The 16,869-nt window shown below is 38.4% G+C and overlaps 1 long non-coding RNA gene across 2 annotated transcripts; it reads left to right on the top strand.

Annotated features, from left to right (window-relative positions):
- The first annotated feature begins 3,673 nt into the window (after nt 1-3,673).
- Nucleotides 3,674-16,162, top strand: LOC149270121 (uncharacterized). 2 transcript variants are annotated; one of them, XR_016269330.1, is made up of 3 exons: nt 3,758-4,369; nt 15,165-15,265; nt 15,328-16,162. It is a non-coding gene; the product is annotated as an uncharacterized LOC149270121 (long non-coding RNA). The 2 variants fall into 2 exon arrangements; XR_016269329.1 differs by having other exon boundaries at nt 3,674-4,369; nt 15,165-16,162.
- Nucleotides 16,163-16,869: the final 707 nt, after the last annotated feature.

The following is a 16,869-nucleotide window of genomic DNA, read 5'->3' as shown; positions in this document are numbered from 1 at the left end:
TGTATATATGATTAGATAAATTAGTATATAAATGTACGTAAATATGTACATATACATTTGCGTGAAGTAGATATCCGTAACACCAACCAACCAGTGGCACAATGATCTTTACTGCCAAAATTACTGATTAAGTCGTAAAGGCTCATTTGACAGTCACTCTACAATTCAAACAATACAAAATTGACATCGCCAGACAATTATTATTCCATCTCATACATACACACACATATGTATGCAAATGTATGTGCTCCCTCAAAGGCCAATCAACGGTAAATTTTGGGCATTACAATTTGCTCAGGCAGCAAGAGTTACGCACGCAGGCCACAAATGCCCACACATGTTTCCAGAGACTGCAAGTGTGTGTGTGCTTGCCCGTCGCGAATTCATATTCTTTATGCGTATCAACGCTTTCATACCCTTCCCACGAATATACATCTAAACGCTACATTTTGTTTGCATGAGCCTTACAAACGCTTTTATGATTTAGGTATACCCTTCGTTCAAAAGGAAAAAGCTGGGATCGTCGCGAACAAAAATTTCAATTTTTGTGCGCCGCTGAGAGTGATGATTTCAGCGACCATAGAGAGCGAGAGAGAGGAACTGAGAGAGAGAGAGAGTAGGACAAATGGCACATAGATGTGCTTCATACATAATCACGACCATTTCGTCTGAGCGCTCACAGCGCACTGTTTTTGTCGTCCAATATTTTCACTGCTCGAACCTCCAGCGACCGAGCCGAGCAAATACGAAGTAAAGTGGTCGACCAACTTAACATTTTCTGCTGTAGAAAAATTTGTTCTACATGTCTAGTCTATGTGTTCTCTGGTCAGTGCAATTAGCTATAGTGGCATCTGATTTGAACTTGAATGTTTATACTCGATAAAAATATAACGGGATGATTTATCGAATTTTAAAAGCAAACTCGACGTCCGCGCTGTATAAACGGTCATTTTAAAAAAAAATTCAAGTCTCTAGCTCTTATATCTTCGGAAATCGACGCGTTCAAACATACGGACAGACGGACAGACGGACAGACAGACAGACGGACAGGGCCAAATCGACTCAGCTCGTCGCCCTGATCAAGAATATATATACTTTGTGGGGTCTGCCACGCCTCCTTCTGCCTGTTACATACATTTCAACAAAACCATTATACCCTGATTTCCCATTGAAAATGGGTTCAGGGTATAAAAAGAAAAAGGAAGGTATTAAAAGAAGTTGCAAGAAAAGTTAATACAAAGAATAAGAAATAAATAAAAAGAAAAGAATATGGGAAGAGCCAAAATAGAGTATAGTATAGAACTTAGAAATCACTACACAAACATTGGCAACGAAAATGTATACCAATGATTATGCCTGGGCATTGTGAATGATTTCCCTAAGATAAGCTAGAAGTAATCTTTTTATTTTAGAAAGAGAGAGCTCTAAGGATTAATTGTTTAATAACTTTTTTGTAGACGTACGATCTTCATGAAACTTTCAGATTAAGATTACAACATGGTTATGCATGTAAATTCCAATGTCCGTAATTACAGCGCGCATATCAAGTTTATCATTAAAATTCGATAACTCATCCCGATCTTTTTTTATCGATAAAAAACCTTATCGAAAACTAGTTATAAAATTATATCTTCTACACCTTTATTGCTAGAGTCTCCAAATTTTTAATGTATGCTTACATGCAATTTATACAATTTCGTTTTTTTTTAAATTTACCCCCCACCTCTACATTCACCCCCTTACCCTCACTTTTGTAAAAAGCGTATTTCAAATACTAGAGACTTGTGCTTGGGCAATTACACGCATATCCATGTTATAATCATAATCTGAAAGTTTCATGAAGATCGTACGTCCACAAAAAAAAGTTATTAAGCAATTAAGTTCTCATAGTAAGCGCACACTGCAGCCCATGCGTGTTTATGCTTGGGTGCTTGTGTGTGTATGTGTATGTGTGTGTGTATGCGTTTGTGTATGTATGCGTGTGTGTGTGTGTATGTGTGTCTGTATGCGTGTGTGTGTATGTATGCCTGTGTGTGTGTGTGTGCGTATTTCTTGTGTAAGCTGAAAGACGCGAAAAATTATTGAAATATCTATTGCTCCAAGGGTTCAGGGGATCTCGTAGTCGAGCAGTCTCGACTAAAGCTTTCTTACTTGTTTTTTTTTAAATTTTAAGTCTCTAGCTCTTATATCGACGCGTTCAAACATACGGACAGACGGACAGACGGACGGACGGACAGACGGACAGACAGACAGACGGACAGGGCCAAATCAACTCAGCTCGTCGCCCTGATCAAGAATATATATACTTTATGGGGTCTGCCACGCCTCCTTCTCCCTGTTACATACATTTCAACAAACCCATTATACCCTGATTTACCATTGAAAATGGGTTCAGGGTATAAAAACAAGTAAGAACGTTGTAGTTGGGCGTTACCGACAGCGGAATACTCATTCACATCCCATCAACAGTTTAGTAGTTAAGTTTCGCTCTAATACTGTATAAAATGCAGTTTTTCCCGATTTGCCACGCTCCTACTGGGCGTAGACACCTCATTTTGGTCAGTTCTTAGAAGGAGATAACGGTACCCTAACTGCAAAGTTTGAATGCTTACATTCAAAAAAAGTGAAAATTACAGTGTATTTTTCGATATGCTACGCCCCTAAAGAGGCGTAAAAGTTAAATTTTGCAAAATCTATAGAGGAGGCTACCAGTAACTAAACTATCCAAATTTGAAGCTTCTAGCTATTATACTTTAGGAGATATAAACTTTTACGGTTTGCCACGCCTCCTGTAAGCATATATCCGACAAAACTTTTTGGTCTTGGGTGATCAGCACGAGTATATATACAAAATTTGAGTTCTCTGGCATCAATAGTGTCCAAAATATAGCAGAATATAAAATATCACTATATCTTCAGGTCCGATTTGCCACGCCCCTAATGGGCGTTGACTTATAAATTGTATCTTTTGTAGACATACAATCCTAATGAAACTTTCAGAGCGCAATCATATGGTAATAATGTGTGTACATTCCATAGCACAAGTCTCTAGTACTTGAATTGCGTTTTTTACAAATTGATGGAGAAAGGGGCGTGGTATCCAAAATCTGTAAATTACAAAATCTTTGTATCGATTAACTTTATATACAACGCAAATTTTAAGACTCCAGGTCTAAAAGTGTTCAAATAAGGCACTGACCAGAGAACACATAGACTAGACATATAGAACAAATTTTTCTACAGCAGAAAATGTTAAGTTGGTCGACCACTTTTCTTCGTATTTGCTCGGCTCGGTCGCTGGAGGTTCGAGCAGTGAAAATATTGCACGACAAAGTCAGTGCGCTGCAAGCGCTCAAACGAAATGGTCCCATTCTTATATGAAACACAGCTATGCGCTTTTGTCCTACTCTCTCTCTCTCTCTATCTCTCTCAATTTTTGTGCGCTGCTGAGTTCGGTGATTTGAGCGACCATAGAGAGAGATAGAGAGAGAGAGTAGGACAAAAGCGCATAACTGTGCTTCATATAAGAATGGGACCATTTCGTTTGAGCGCTTGCACCGCACTGACTTTGTCGTGCAAGATTTTCATTGCTCGAACCTCCAGCGACCGAGCCGAGCAAATACGAAGTAAGAGGTCGACCAACTTAACATTTTCTGCTGTAGAAAAATTTGTTCTACATGTCTAGTCTACGTGTTCTCTGGTCAGTGAATAAGGTTAAAAAAACAAAATCAATTGTTCGATTATTCTCGTTAAAAAGTTATCGGATGATTTATCGAAAAAATAAAGCAAACTCGTACTGATCAAGAATATATATATTTTGTGGGGTCTGCCACGCCTCCATCTACCCGTTACATACTTTTTCACAAAACCATTATACCCTAATTTCCCATTTTCAATGGGTTCAGGGTATAAAAACCGGACAATTTCGTGTTAGGACGGGACACCGTGACATTACCTTCAAAGGCGGGACATGTCCCGGAATTCCAGGACGGATGGCCACTCTAATTACAATATAAGAATACAATTTTAAAATATTAGCTTATTTTCAGCTATTTTTTCTGAGATTTCGCTTATTTTAACATATTATTTATCCTGATTCAGTTGATTTTCCTCGGGGGAAAGCGGCAACATTGGTCATATAACATGAATGAAAATATTGTGTGTTTCTTCTAAGAGTTCCTGGAGCCATGCAAATTGACATTTTGAAGCATAAATTTATTCTTTAAATAGTTTAGTATTTTCTAATTTTAGAATTTTATTATTGGAAGTACATGTTCAACATCATAAGTGTGAAGTTATGGATAGCGTTTGGATTGATAAAAGTCGATATGACAATGCAGAGAAACTATATCATGAATCGTTGTTTAGAGTAAGTACTACCCTTACATGCATGTATGTACGTATTTTTAACTTGTGGTATGCACACGTACATATGTGTAAATATGTATGTATTATGTACGTGTGTAGAAATAAAGTTTATGTTTAACTTTATTAAAAAGTGCTTAGGTGCGACGAGATATTTTGTGTATGTGATATGAATGTGTCTTTCATTGGATAATGGCAGCATACAAGTCTGCATTAATTGTTTTTAATAAAAAACAAATGAGCCAGACTAAAATACATATGTACATATGTATGTACTTATCAGTGCTGCCATTTTAGCCATTAAGTTGCTAGATCTAGCAATTTTGAATTTGAGTTTGCAATTTTTTTTTTTAAATTGCTATTAGCCACAAATATAGCTATTTAAAAAAAAAATTATGCAACTTTTAGCAATTTTGTGATTTTTGTGATCTCACAATAACATCATCTTAAAAAGAACTCAACTTCTTCAAAATCATAACAATATCGATAAATGCACAAACTTGTGACACTAACCAGAGAACACATAGACTAGACAACTAGTGGAAAGCTTTTTGCACGCTTTTTTTGAGGCTTTAGCACCCCAGACAGCTTTGGACTCGCTCGGCTCCTTACTTTTAGGTTCGAGCTACGAAAAAATACGAACGCACAATCATTTCGCTTCATGCGCTCGACCGAGATGGTCAACTTTTGAACAAAAGATCCCTCTATGCTCAATGTTTCCCTTGCTCTCTCTCTCTCTCGATGCTCTCTGCTCTCTTGAATGTGTATATGTATGTATACATGTGAGGCTCACATTGTGAGCACAAGCAGCAGCTCACGAAAATTGAAATTTCTTCGCAGCAAGAACCCATGTCTTCCCTTCTGTGAAGAGTATACCGAACTTTTCAAACCGTTTGCCATGCGTTTTCGTTATTATTTGTGGGAAGAGTATGAAAGCGTTGGTGCGCATAATGAAAATGTTTTCGCGACGAGCCTGCACACACACACTTACAGTATGCTACATGTACTATGAGCATTTGTATGCCTGTGTGCAAAGCCCTTGCTGGCTATAGCAATTTGAAATCCTAGCATTTGCATTTGGTCGATCTTGTGAAGTGCTCACACTTACATAAATATGTTTGATTGTGTGTACGCAGGGGCCGCGATGCTCACAAATGATGGGGTAATCATTGTAGAAGCAGTTCAGTGCCTTTATATGTATGTGCGTGAGTGTATGTTTATATGTGTATGCATGCGACATGAGCATTGACGTGTGCCTACGACAACTTAGAATTGTGTGAACGATTTTGGGTTTTAATTGAAGAGGCGCGCTTACATTTAAGTAGATGATTTTATTTCAATGGTCGTGGGTTTGCCTATCAGAATGATATTTGCTAAAAATGTAGTACCTGATCAATCCCTGTGGCCAAATTGGAATGCGATTTTCGATCCCTTGTACCTGCACATATACAGGTGAAATTTACCTTTTTAATAAGAAGCATATATATGTACATACATACATATACTGGCTAAATGGACCCATTTTAAAGAGTGCATCTGTTAGATGTCATAAAAATCATGCAATTAAAAAATACCTTTAAAAGTAATAGGAAGTGCACTTGTTACTTTAGTTAATCATCTACTTAAATGTAAGCGCGCCTCTTCAATTAAAACCCAAAATCGTTCACACAATTCTAAGTTGTCGTAGGCACACGTCAATGCTCATGTCGCATGCATACACATATAAACATACACTCACGCATATACATATAAAGGCACTGAACTGCTTCTACAATGATTACCCCATCATCATATGTGAGCATCGGGGCCCCTGCGTACACACAATCAAACATATTTCTGTAAGTGTGAGCACTTCACAAGATCGACCAAATTCAAATGCTAGGATTTCAAATTGCTACAGCCAGCAAGGGCTTTGCACACAGGCATACAAATGCTCATAGTACATGTAGCATACTGTAAGTGTGTGTGTGCATGCTCGTCGCGAAAACATTTTCATTATTCGCACCAACGCTTTCATACTCTTCCGACAAATAATAACGAAAACGCATGGCAAACGGCTTAAAGAGTTCGGAATACCCTTCACACAGAAGGGAAGGCATGGGTTCTTGCTGCGAAGAAATTTGAATTTTCGTGAGCTGCTGCTTGTGCGCACAATGTGAGCCTCACATGCATACATACATATACACATTTGAGAGAGCAGAGAGCATCGAGAGAGAGAGAGAGAGCAAGGAAAACATTGAGCATAGAGGCCCTCTATTAGAGGGATCTTTTGTTCAACATTTGACCATCTCGGTCGAGCGCATGAAGCGAAATGATTGTGCTTTCGTATATTTTAGTAACCCGAACCTAAAAGTGAGGAGCCGAGCGAATACGAAGTTGTCTGGGGTGTTAACGGTCGAAAAAAAGTGTGCAAAACGCTTTACACTACGTGTCCGGTCTATGTGTTCTCTGGTTAGTGCCTAAACGTAGCTACTAAATTGCTGTGGGATGTGAATGAGAATTCTGTCTACTTGTTTTAAATTTGAAGAGCCTTCAGATCGTCAACAGCATCGTAAAAATACATCGTGAGGTATTGCAGCTTCTTTTGAATACGGTCAATGCGGATGCTTTATTCCAAAATCCAAGCGAAATTTAGTAATCACACTTTAACATTCGGTCGATCCAAAAGCAATATACATTGAATATTCAAAATGCATATATGTAGGTACTAGAGTACTGCATGAATGCCAGAAAAACGAACATCTGAATATGTTCGAATACTCAATCAATCGGAATACTCATCACTCAGAAGGGACGAAAAGTGATTGTTCCGAACAAATTTCAATTTTTCTGCGCAACAATTTATGCACACAAAGAAAGAGAATGCATAGGGAGACATAAAGAATAAGTGAGAGAGCGTAAGGCAGACATAGCGCGTAGAATAAGAAAATCTGATCATATACATATGTTCAAACGCTCGCCGTCCAACAAGTTTTTTGCACTATTATTTTTCTTTGAAATGAAGATAGTCGATAGCGTACACGTAACAAAATAAATATGTAAATATTTAGCAGAATATTGCATGTCTAATTTCGAAATATTTTCGGCTTAAGCGGATTCAGCAGTCAACTCTAAATTTAATGTCGCCTGTAGGTGAGGGGATGTCCTATTCTTGAGAACGTCGAAGAGCTGAGTCAATTTAGCTCTACTAAATTTGAGTTGACGTTGATTTTTATAAAATTATAGGTATCGTTTTTCGCATTTCGTGAATGCCTTGTAGACATTTACATCTACATTTAGTTACATTCGTGTTAAGCATTCGTTATTCCTTAATTGATGTTAATGTCCTATCATTTCCACTTATAAAACCCAACGATAATATCATGTTCCTGAACCTTTTTGGATTACCACTTACTTGTGTGCATTCTCAAAATTTAAAGTGTCTGAAAGTATGGATGTATACCTGCTTATGGTCTTCTAGTTTTAGTTGCAATGACTAGTCATCATAGCATCTCTGGCGGTGTGGATGGAAAACAGGGTGTCGGGTTGATAGCTGACAAATAAACAGTCGCTTTGGCTTCTGTGTAATTGGCGTGGCGGCTAAGCTTGGGCTCCAATTTGGCATTGTTATGACAACGCATTTTCTTGTAGGCCGCCTATTCTGATTATATAAACGTTATATAACGTTGAAAAGGAAATAGATACCGATTCTTTTTAACTTGTTATATAGGAACCTACATAAAATTTTCAAGTCTCTAGTTTCTGAAAGCATTTATACGTGCGAACAGACATCTCGCAGTCATGACTTAGGCTGATGCCAGGGAGGCCGAGCTAGCTGCGATCTGCAAAGCGAAGACATGACAGAGTGAAACATTGCGACTACTTAAATTGTAGTCATTACGAGTGTTCAAATTTTTGTTTTATTTAATTTTCATGAAAAACGAGTAAGAAAACTCTAGCCGAGAGTGCTTGACTAGATATTACCCGAACCAAACAAATAAAAAAGTACATTTAGTAAGGCTCAAAATTTCAATTTCGATATGTGTATATATCTAACAAGTAAGAAAGCTCTAGTCAAGACTGCTCGACTACGAGATCCCCTGAACCCTTCGAGCTACTGATATTTTAATAATTATTCTCACATGCACACTGTAAAGAAGTATTTCTATGGCCGGGGTACAACTCTCAGTTTTCCCCAGGGTCAAGAAGTTTAGTAAATTGCCGAGACCACGGAATAAGAGAGGATAGTGGGCCGAGATGGCCGAGCGCTATCCGTGTTTCAGACTCAAGAAACTTATTATAGAAACTGCAGTTGCAATGCTGCGGTCCAGCTCTGGCATATAACGCTCATAAGCGGGATAGCAGTGCCTGCCGTGTTCTGCGACCGAATGCCTAGAGTACGATGTCTCAGCCTCGAGAATAGCCACGTGGCGTACAATGCTCGGAGCAGGGTCGCGTTGCACCCGCTATGTGCTGGGGCGCCACACTTGGTAATCCCGAGAACTGATGGCCAGTCCTAGAAGTGCTAGCGCTAGCGTGTTCAAATATTGAACAAAAGATCCCTATGCGCTGAATGTTTCCCTTGCTCTCTCTCTTTCACGATGCTCTCTCAAATATGTATATGTATGTATGCATGTGAGCCTCACATTGTGAGCACAAGCAGCAGCTCACGAAAATTGAAATTTCTTCGCTGCGAGAACCCATGCATTCCCTTCTGTGTGAAGAGTATACCGAACTTTTCAAACCGTTTGTCATGCGTTTTCCTTATTATTTGTGGGAAGGGTATGAAAGCGTTGGCGCGCATAATTAAAATGTATTCGCGACGAGCATGCACACACACACTTACAGTATGCTACATGTACTATGAGCATTTGTATGCCTGTGTGTGAAGCTCTGGCTGCCTGGAGCAATTTTGAAGCCCAGCATTTGCATTTGTCGATCTTGTGAAGTGCTCACATACATATGTATGTATGTATGTATGTATATACATTTGATTGTGTGTACGCATGGGAGGCGCTGGTCACAATTATGGAATATAACTTGTAGAAGCACTTGTATGCCTGTGTGCCTTTACATGTGCGTGTGTGTATGCATGGGAGATGAATATTGGCGTGTGCCTCCCTCAACTTAGAATGGTGTGAACGATTTTGGGTTTTATTTGAAGAGGCGCGCTTACATTTAAGTAGCTGATTTTATGATAACTCCCGAAAAAAAGTGTGCAAAACGCTTTACACTACTTGTCCGGTCTATGTGTTCTCTGGTTAGTGTTTAAATCTTATACTAGCCTGCTACAATTCGGCCATCCTGACAATGAGATAGCCCTCTATCTCTGTTAATTTTATATAACTATTTACATATTCGACAACTTAACTTCTTAAAAATAATATTGTGTTTACATGTTTGATAAAAAAAATTCTTATAGATATTATATTTACATGTTCTGAAAATTAAATTATTAATCATAATATTGAACTCTAGTTATGAAATTAATATTTACAATACGAGTCATAATCTTCTTATGCTTTTATCCAATATCTTATATTGTTTGCACTCCCAACGCCCGGATAAGGATTCCTAGATAGCTGGAAGCCGTCAACGTCTTTTATCAAATACCTGTCGTTCTTCAGTACTTTATCTATCAACTTTCCTGAGATTTCTCCTGGCTTGTATACGTTTTCAGCTTTTCTAGTATTATTGAAGTTCTTTTCGTTTCGTGCTTGCGATGCAGATTGATAATGTTGTGCTTTTTCTCTAATATTTTCTAAATTCTGCGAACTGGATGTATCTAATCCTGTTATATTCTCTAATTGTCCTGCTAAACTATCACTAATTCCCCCTTTTTGCGCTATTCCGAATAACATTACGCTTTTGATACACGCAATTGCAAAACGTATTCCACACTTTCAATTATCGTATCCCAATGCTGTCCGTTATCAACTTCTCTTAGTTTAGCCACTGACCAAACAACACATAGACTAGACATGTAGAGCAACGTTTTTCCACGCCGTAAAATCTGTGTAACAGGTCCCGGCCAACTTCGTATTCGTTCGGCTTGGTATTGGCTGGCTCGGGTAATGAAAGATAGCACGACGAAATCAGTGCGCTCTAAGCACGCAAACGAGATGGTCACGCATGCGCTTTGCGTTTTTTGTCTTACTCTCCCTCTCTCTCTCTCTCTCTCTCTCTCTCTCTCTCTCTCTCTCTCTCTCTCTCTCTCTCTCTCTGTGGGCTCTCAAATCATGAAGCTCAGCAGCGCACAAAAATTGAAATTTCTTCGCGACGGTCCCAGCTCTTTCCTTTTGATCCCGAAATCTGAAAATCGTTTGCGACATTCATGCAAACAAAATGTTAGCGTTTCGATATATATTTATGGGAAGGGTATTTTCGCGACGAGCATGCACACACACATATACATCCTCCCTGGTCCGTGCGTCGCGAAACTCAATTCTTTCTCAGTATTTTCGTCAATCATCAGCTACTGTCCCGTTTTACATGCATGTATGAGCCCTTATGTGTTAGTATGGGAAACTATTCTTGCTGCCTGTGGAATATTGTATGTGTGTTCATAATACGTGAACATTGGCTTGTGATTGCCACGGGCTTTTAATTGTGCGAGCGATTTCGAATTAAATCTGCAGAAGGGAGTGTTAAACGACCTTTTTTATTACTTTGTGTGCTTTTTATTGCTAAGAATCGTGCCAAAATTATTACAGTTTTTTTATACCCTGAACCCATTTTCAATGGGAAATCAGGGTATAATGGTTTTGTTGAAATGTATGTAACAGGCAGAAGGAGGCGTGGCAGACCCCACAAAGTATATATATTCTTGATCAGTGCGACGAGCTGAGTTGATTTGGCCCTGTCCGTCTGTCTGTCCGTCTGTCCGTCCGTCCGTCTGTCCGTCTGTCCGTATGTATGAACGCGTCGATTTCAGAAGATATAAGAGCTAGAGACTTCAAATTTTTTTTTTAAATGTCCGTAATTACAGCGCGCATATCAAGTTTATCATTAAAAATCGATAACTCATCCCGATCTTTTTTTTATCGATAAAAAACCTTATCGAAACCCAGTTATAAAATTATATCTTCTACACCTTTATTGCTAGAGTCTCCAAATTTTTAATGTATGCTTATATGCAATTTATACAATTTCGGTTTTTGTCAAAATTAACCCCCCACCCTTAAATTCACCCCCTCACCCTCACTTTTGTAAAAAGCGTATTTCAAATACTAGAGACTTGTGCTTTAGCAATTACATGCATATCTATGTTATAATCATAATCTAAAAGTTTCATGAAGATCGTATGTCCACAAAAAAAGTTATTAAGCAATTAAGTTCTCATAGTAAGCGCTCACTGCCGCCCATGCGTGTATATGCTTGTGTGTGTATATGTATGTAATTGTTTGTGTATGTGTGTGTATGTATGTGTGTGTATGTATGCCCGTGTGTGCGTGCGTGCGTGCGTGCGTGCGTGCGTGTGTGTGTGTGTGTGTGTGTGTGTGTGTGTGTGTGTGTGTGTGTGTGTGTGTGTGTGTGTGTGCGTGTTTCCTGTGTAAGCTGAAAGTCGCGAAAAATTATTGAAATAGCTATTACTCCAAGGGTTCAGGGGATCTCGTAGTCGAGTAGTCTCGACTAGAGCTTTCTTACTTGTTTAAAACTATGGCTGAGATAAGTGTTATAAAAAAATCAACTGATGGTGTCAAAAAATGCAAAAAGGCAATGCTGATCCCACCGGATGCCGAGATTGTAAAAAAAATCGCGGTTCAGTCAATGAGACAAGACAAAGTAGGTGTCGTGTGTGGCCGGTATGGAGCAGAAGACCATGATGAACGGAATATGGCATGCCCGGCAAGGAAATCGAAATGTAATAAGTGTTCCCGGTTCGGACATTATGCTCGTATGTGCAAAATGTGAGTATCAACGACCGCGAACCTCGGAGTCTCACGAGCACGCCCTCGATAAGGAAGAGACTAAAAGTCATGGCGGCTAGGGTTGGTCAAACTGTTTTAAAGTAACTAGCGAACCAGGAGGAGAAGAAACCGTGTCATGCCTAGTTGGGGGATCCCAGCTGAAAATGATCATTGACTCCGGGTCGCGATACAACCTGATAAGCGACTGTGTTTAATATGCGCACCACTTCGGCTACCCAGCTCAAAGCTTATGCGTCGGACGAGACGCTGAGAGTGATTAACGTCTTTGAAGCCCCAATTAGAGTTCAAGAAAGACCAGAGATGATTGTTACATTTTATGTAATCGAAAATTGAAGACAATCATTACTGGTTCGAGACACAGCCGTGCAACTCAACGTCCTAAAACTTGGCTTAGGCGTAAATGGAGTAGAGGCTCACACACATTTTCCCAAATGGAAGGCTTCATCTGTGAGACTGGCCATAGACCACAATGTGAGACCAGTGCAGCAGCCAATGCTCAGATTCCCGACTGCGTTAGAAGACCAAATCGCGGAAAGGGCTAACCAGACTGCAAAATATCATAGAACCAGTGGACCGAGCCCATGGATTTCGCCAGTTGTTGTATTTAAAGGAAACGGAGAAATAAGGCTATGTGTGGATATGCGAAGGGCGAATCTGGCCATCTCGAGAGAGAATCACCCACTGCCAACATTCGACATGTTTATGACTAAGCTTCGAGAGGCAAAATACTTTTCTAGGCTGGATCTGAGAAATGCCTATCACCAATTCGAGCTCGACGAGTCAAGTCGGCAGATTACTACATTTATTACACACAAGGGACTCTGCGGCTAGTACTAGTTTTTACAAGTGTGGAAAGCGAAGTGCATCTAAAATGAATAATTTGTTGAGCACTGATGAAAGTCTTCCCAAAAAAATAAAATCAATTATTCAATCCGATGATAAGCAACCAATTAGGTATACACCAGAGGAAGCCTTAGCCTTATATATTGATGGTGGTTATACAAAGAAGGAAGCGTGGTACCAAAATGCGAAATGCAAATATATTTTCGACGTATGATGTTCTGCGTGCTGCAAAAAAGCTGTGCTATCCTAGTGGTCTAGTAACTGATCATTCATTTAAGGTACCTTTACAAAATTTAATTGACCACACAATATCCCGAATATATAAAGCGCATTATAAAGATTTTCCTAGTATAGAAAATAACAATGGTTCCCAGCTAACTGCAATATATAGATGGGGTTGTGAAGTAGTGGGGGAAGTAGTTGCCACTCAACTTATCGCCTGAATTTTAATGATTTGAACGCTTGTATGGTCGATCAGCACATGTTTTCGGCTTACTTGGTACCATTAGAAATACTACGAGCATCAGAAATAGTTTGGAAAAATGCAAAACCTTCATCCACTCCTTATTCCATTAAAATTGATAATATTTACGATAAATGGATTGACTAAATATTCGCACGCTTTAAGAAAAAAAAAAAAAAAAAAAAAAAAAATATATATATATATATATATATATATATATATATATATATATATTAAAATATATATATATAATATAATATATATATATATATATAGAGTAATGTTCAATAAAAAAATTTTCTCGATTGAACATTACTCTAGGGGAACATGCGAAAGAAGAGAGAAAGAAGACACTTTCAATAATTAAAAAAAATTATAATTATAATGATAATGTCCAATTTATTTGAATTTTTTTGATGGTGTGTAAATATATTTCTAAAGTAATGGAAAAAACAAGTAAGAAAGCTCTAGTCGAGAGTACTCGACTACGAGATCCCCTGAACCCTTGAAGTAATAGCTATTTCAATAATTTTTCGCGTTTTTCAGCTTACACAAGAAACACGCACACACACACATACACACGCACACACACACACACACACACGCACACACACACACACACAGACACACACACACATACATACACATACATTTACATACATATACACACACAAGCATAAACACGCATGGGCGGCAGTGAGCGTTTTGTGGACATACGATCTTCATGAAACTTTCAAATTATGATTATAACATGGATATGCATGTAATTGCCAAAGCACAAGTCTAATATTTGAAATACGCTTTTTACAAAAGTGAGGGTGAGGGGGTGAATTTAAGGGTGGGGGGTAAATTTTAACAAAAACCGAAATTGTATAAATTGCATATAAGCATACAATAAAAATTTGGAGACTCTAGCAATAAAGGTGTAGAAGATATCATTTTATAACTGGTTTTCGATAAAGTTTTTTATCGATAAAAAAAGATCGGGATGAGTTATCGATTTTTAATGATGAACTTGATATGCGCGCTGTAATTACGGACATTAAAAAAAAATTTGAAGTCTCTAGCTTTTGGGTCTTCAGAAATCAACGCGTTCAAACATACGGACAGACAGACAGACGGACAGGGCCAAATCAACTCAGCTCGTCGCCCTGATTAAGAATATATATACTTTGTGGGGTCTGCCACGCCTCCTTCTCCCTGTTACATACATTTCAACAAAACCATTATACCCTGATTTGCCATTGAAAATGTGTTCAGGGTATAAAAATTATAAAAATATGTATTGAAATTTCTTAAAATTGAACAAAAACGAGCAGACATCGAATAGGACAGACTTAAACTATCTTAAAAGAAATTTTAAAAATATATATATACTTTCACTAATTATATAAATAATGTTCTACATTAATTCTGATGTGTATTAAATTTATTTACAAAACAAAAGTATCCGTACGAAAATCGCATCATTTTTGCAGAAGTTATTAATTAATCGCCGCTAAATCAGCCATTTCGCCCACTGTGCTACGTGGTGCTGAATAAACTGAAATGTGTGTATAAAACTAATAAACTCAAATACCTAGGCCACATTCTGATGACAGGCTTGCGTGCTCCGAATACTTAGGAGGATAAAATGCAGCGAATGCAGCGACAAGGAACAACGAGCTTTCGATATCTTGAAGAAGCAAGTCGTTAAGTTAACAAATCTGTCATATTTTAATAAAAAATTTCTTACGTGTCTCATAGCCCAGTGGCATTCGGAGCTGTTCTAGAGCAGATTGATGAGACGTGCATTATATCGTTCATATTCACAAACGGAGAAAGAAAGTTTGGCACTAGTGTGGGCAAGTGGAGAAATTCTACTACTACTTAGCGGGACTGGAATTTGATCTGATAATAGACCATAAGCCTTTGGAATCCATCTCCAAACCAACTTCGAAACCACCGGCACGGATCTAACGCTGGTTGCTACGTCTGCAGTCTTACCGATTTCGAATTATTTATAAAGCCGGAAAAGAAAATATCGCAGATTCCGTGTCGCGTCTTTGCCAAATAACTAAAGCGGAAGCTTTTTATTGTCAAGATGAGCAGTATATCTTTCAAATTGTAGAAAAGGGGCACCCTCGTTCGATACCACCGAGTACGTGGTAATCAACAGAATGGGGAATATAGTCCAAGTGCAGGAGAAAAAACACTAACAAGGGATGTGAGTCATTTAAAAAAGATTACAGTTACAGGTACTCATGGAGCTGCACCGACAACCGATAGTGTCTAGGACACGGGCACACATAGGTTAACGCCTCAAGTACCGTAAAGTGGAACCAGCGCGCAGGACAATGGGTTAAAGATGAAGCTGAAAAATATTGGAGGGATGTGGAGACCCGTACCAAGAGAGCTTTCTGTGGAAGGCGATCCACACACAGAAAGCTCCGCGGCACAAGCCACTGAATGAGCTTTCGTATGCGAGCTTTATTATTATTGTTACTTTTGTTCCTTTTACTACTTCTATTATTCTTGCCAGCGAGAGTGGCTGATCATTGCAAACGACGTGTGAATAAATAAATATTAATTTGCAAACTAATATCTATATATATAGTTATCGATATATAGAGAAAAACTCGATATGCGCGTGATATACACGGACCTATATGAAAAAATTTCAAGTCTCTAGCTCTTATATCTTCTGAGATCGACGCGCTCATACATACGGACGGACGGACGGACAGACAGACGGACAGGGCCAAATCGACTCAGCTCGTTGCCCTGATCAAGAATACATATAGTTTGTGGGGTCTGCCACGCCTCCTTCTGCCTGACATACTTTTAACAAAACCATTATACCCTGATTTCCCATTGAAAATGGGTTCTGGGTATAAAAATGGAATAATTTAATACAGAATTCATTACTTTAATGTCGTCAGTGAGTTTCATGCAGTTGGCTATTTTAAGAGGATTTATACCCTTTTATCTGAATATATATTTTGTATTTTTCATATATGTATAATAATATTTACTTTTTTTCCAGGCTAGTAAGTCGAAAGATTGTAGCTTATTAGCTTCTGAGATTGCAAAAGCAAGGGAGCACATTCAAAGTTCTTTGGAAAAGGTAATGTATTGGTTAAATATAGTAAATGCCATTGTGTTAGTCATGAAATGAGTAAAAGAAAAGATTAATGGGATTATGTATTAAAGAGACTTACTTTAATGTAAGGCTAAATTTAATATTATAAACGCAGAGTCAATTGAACGTCCTTACTGGTACGTTAAACATTAACAAGCAATATGATA

This window comes from Drosophila arizonae, chromosome 3 (genome assembly GCF_054131065.1).
Source record: "Drosophila arizonae isolate 15081-1271.41 chromosome 3, UAZ_ARI_1.0, whole genome shotgun sequence".
Lineage (NCBI taxonomy): Eukaryota > Metazoa > Arthropoda > Insecta > Diptera > Drosophilidae > Drosophila > Drosophila arizonae.
Note: the sequence above shows the minus strand (reverse complement) of the source record. Positions and strands in the feature narration are given on the sequence as shown.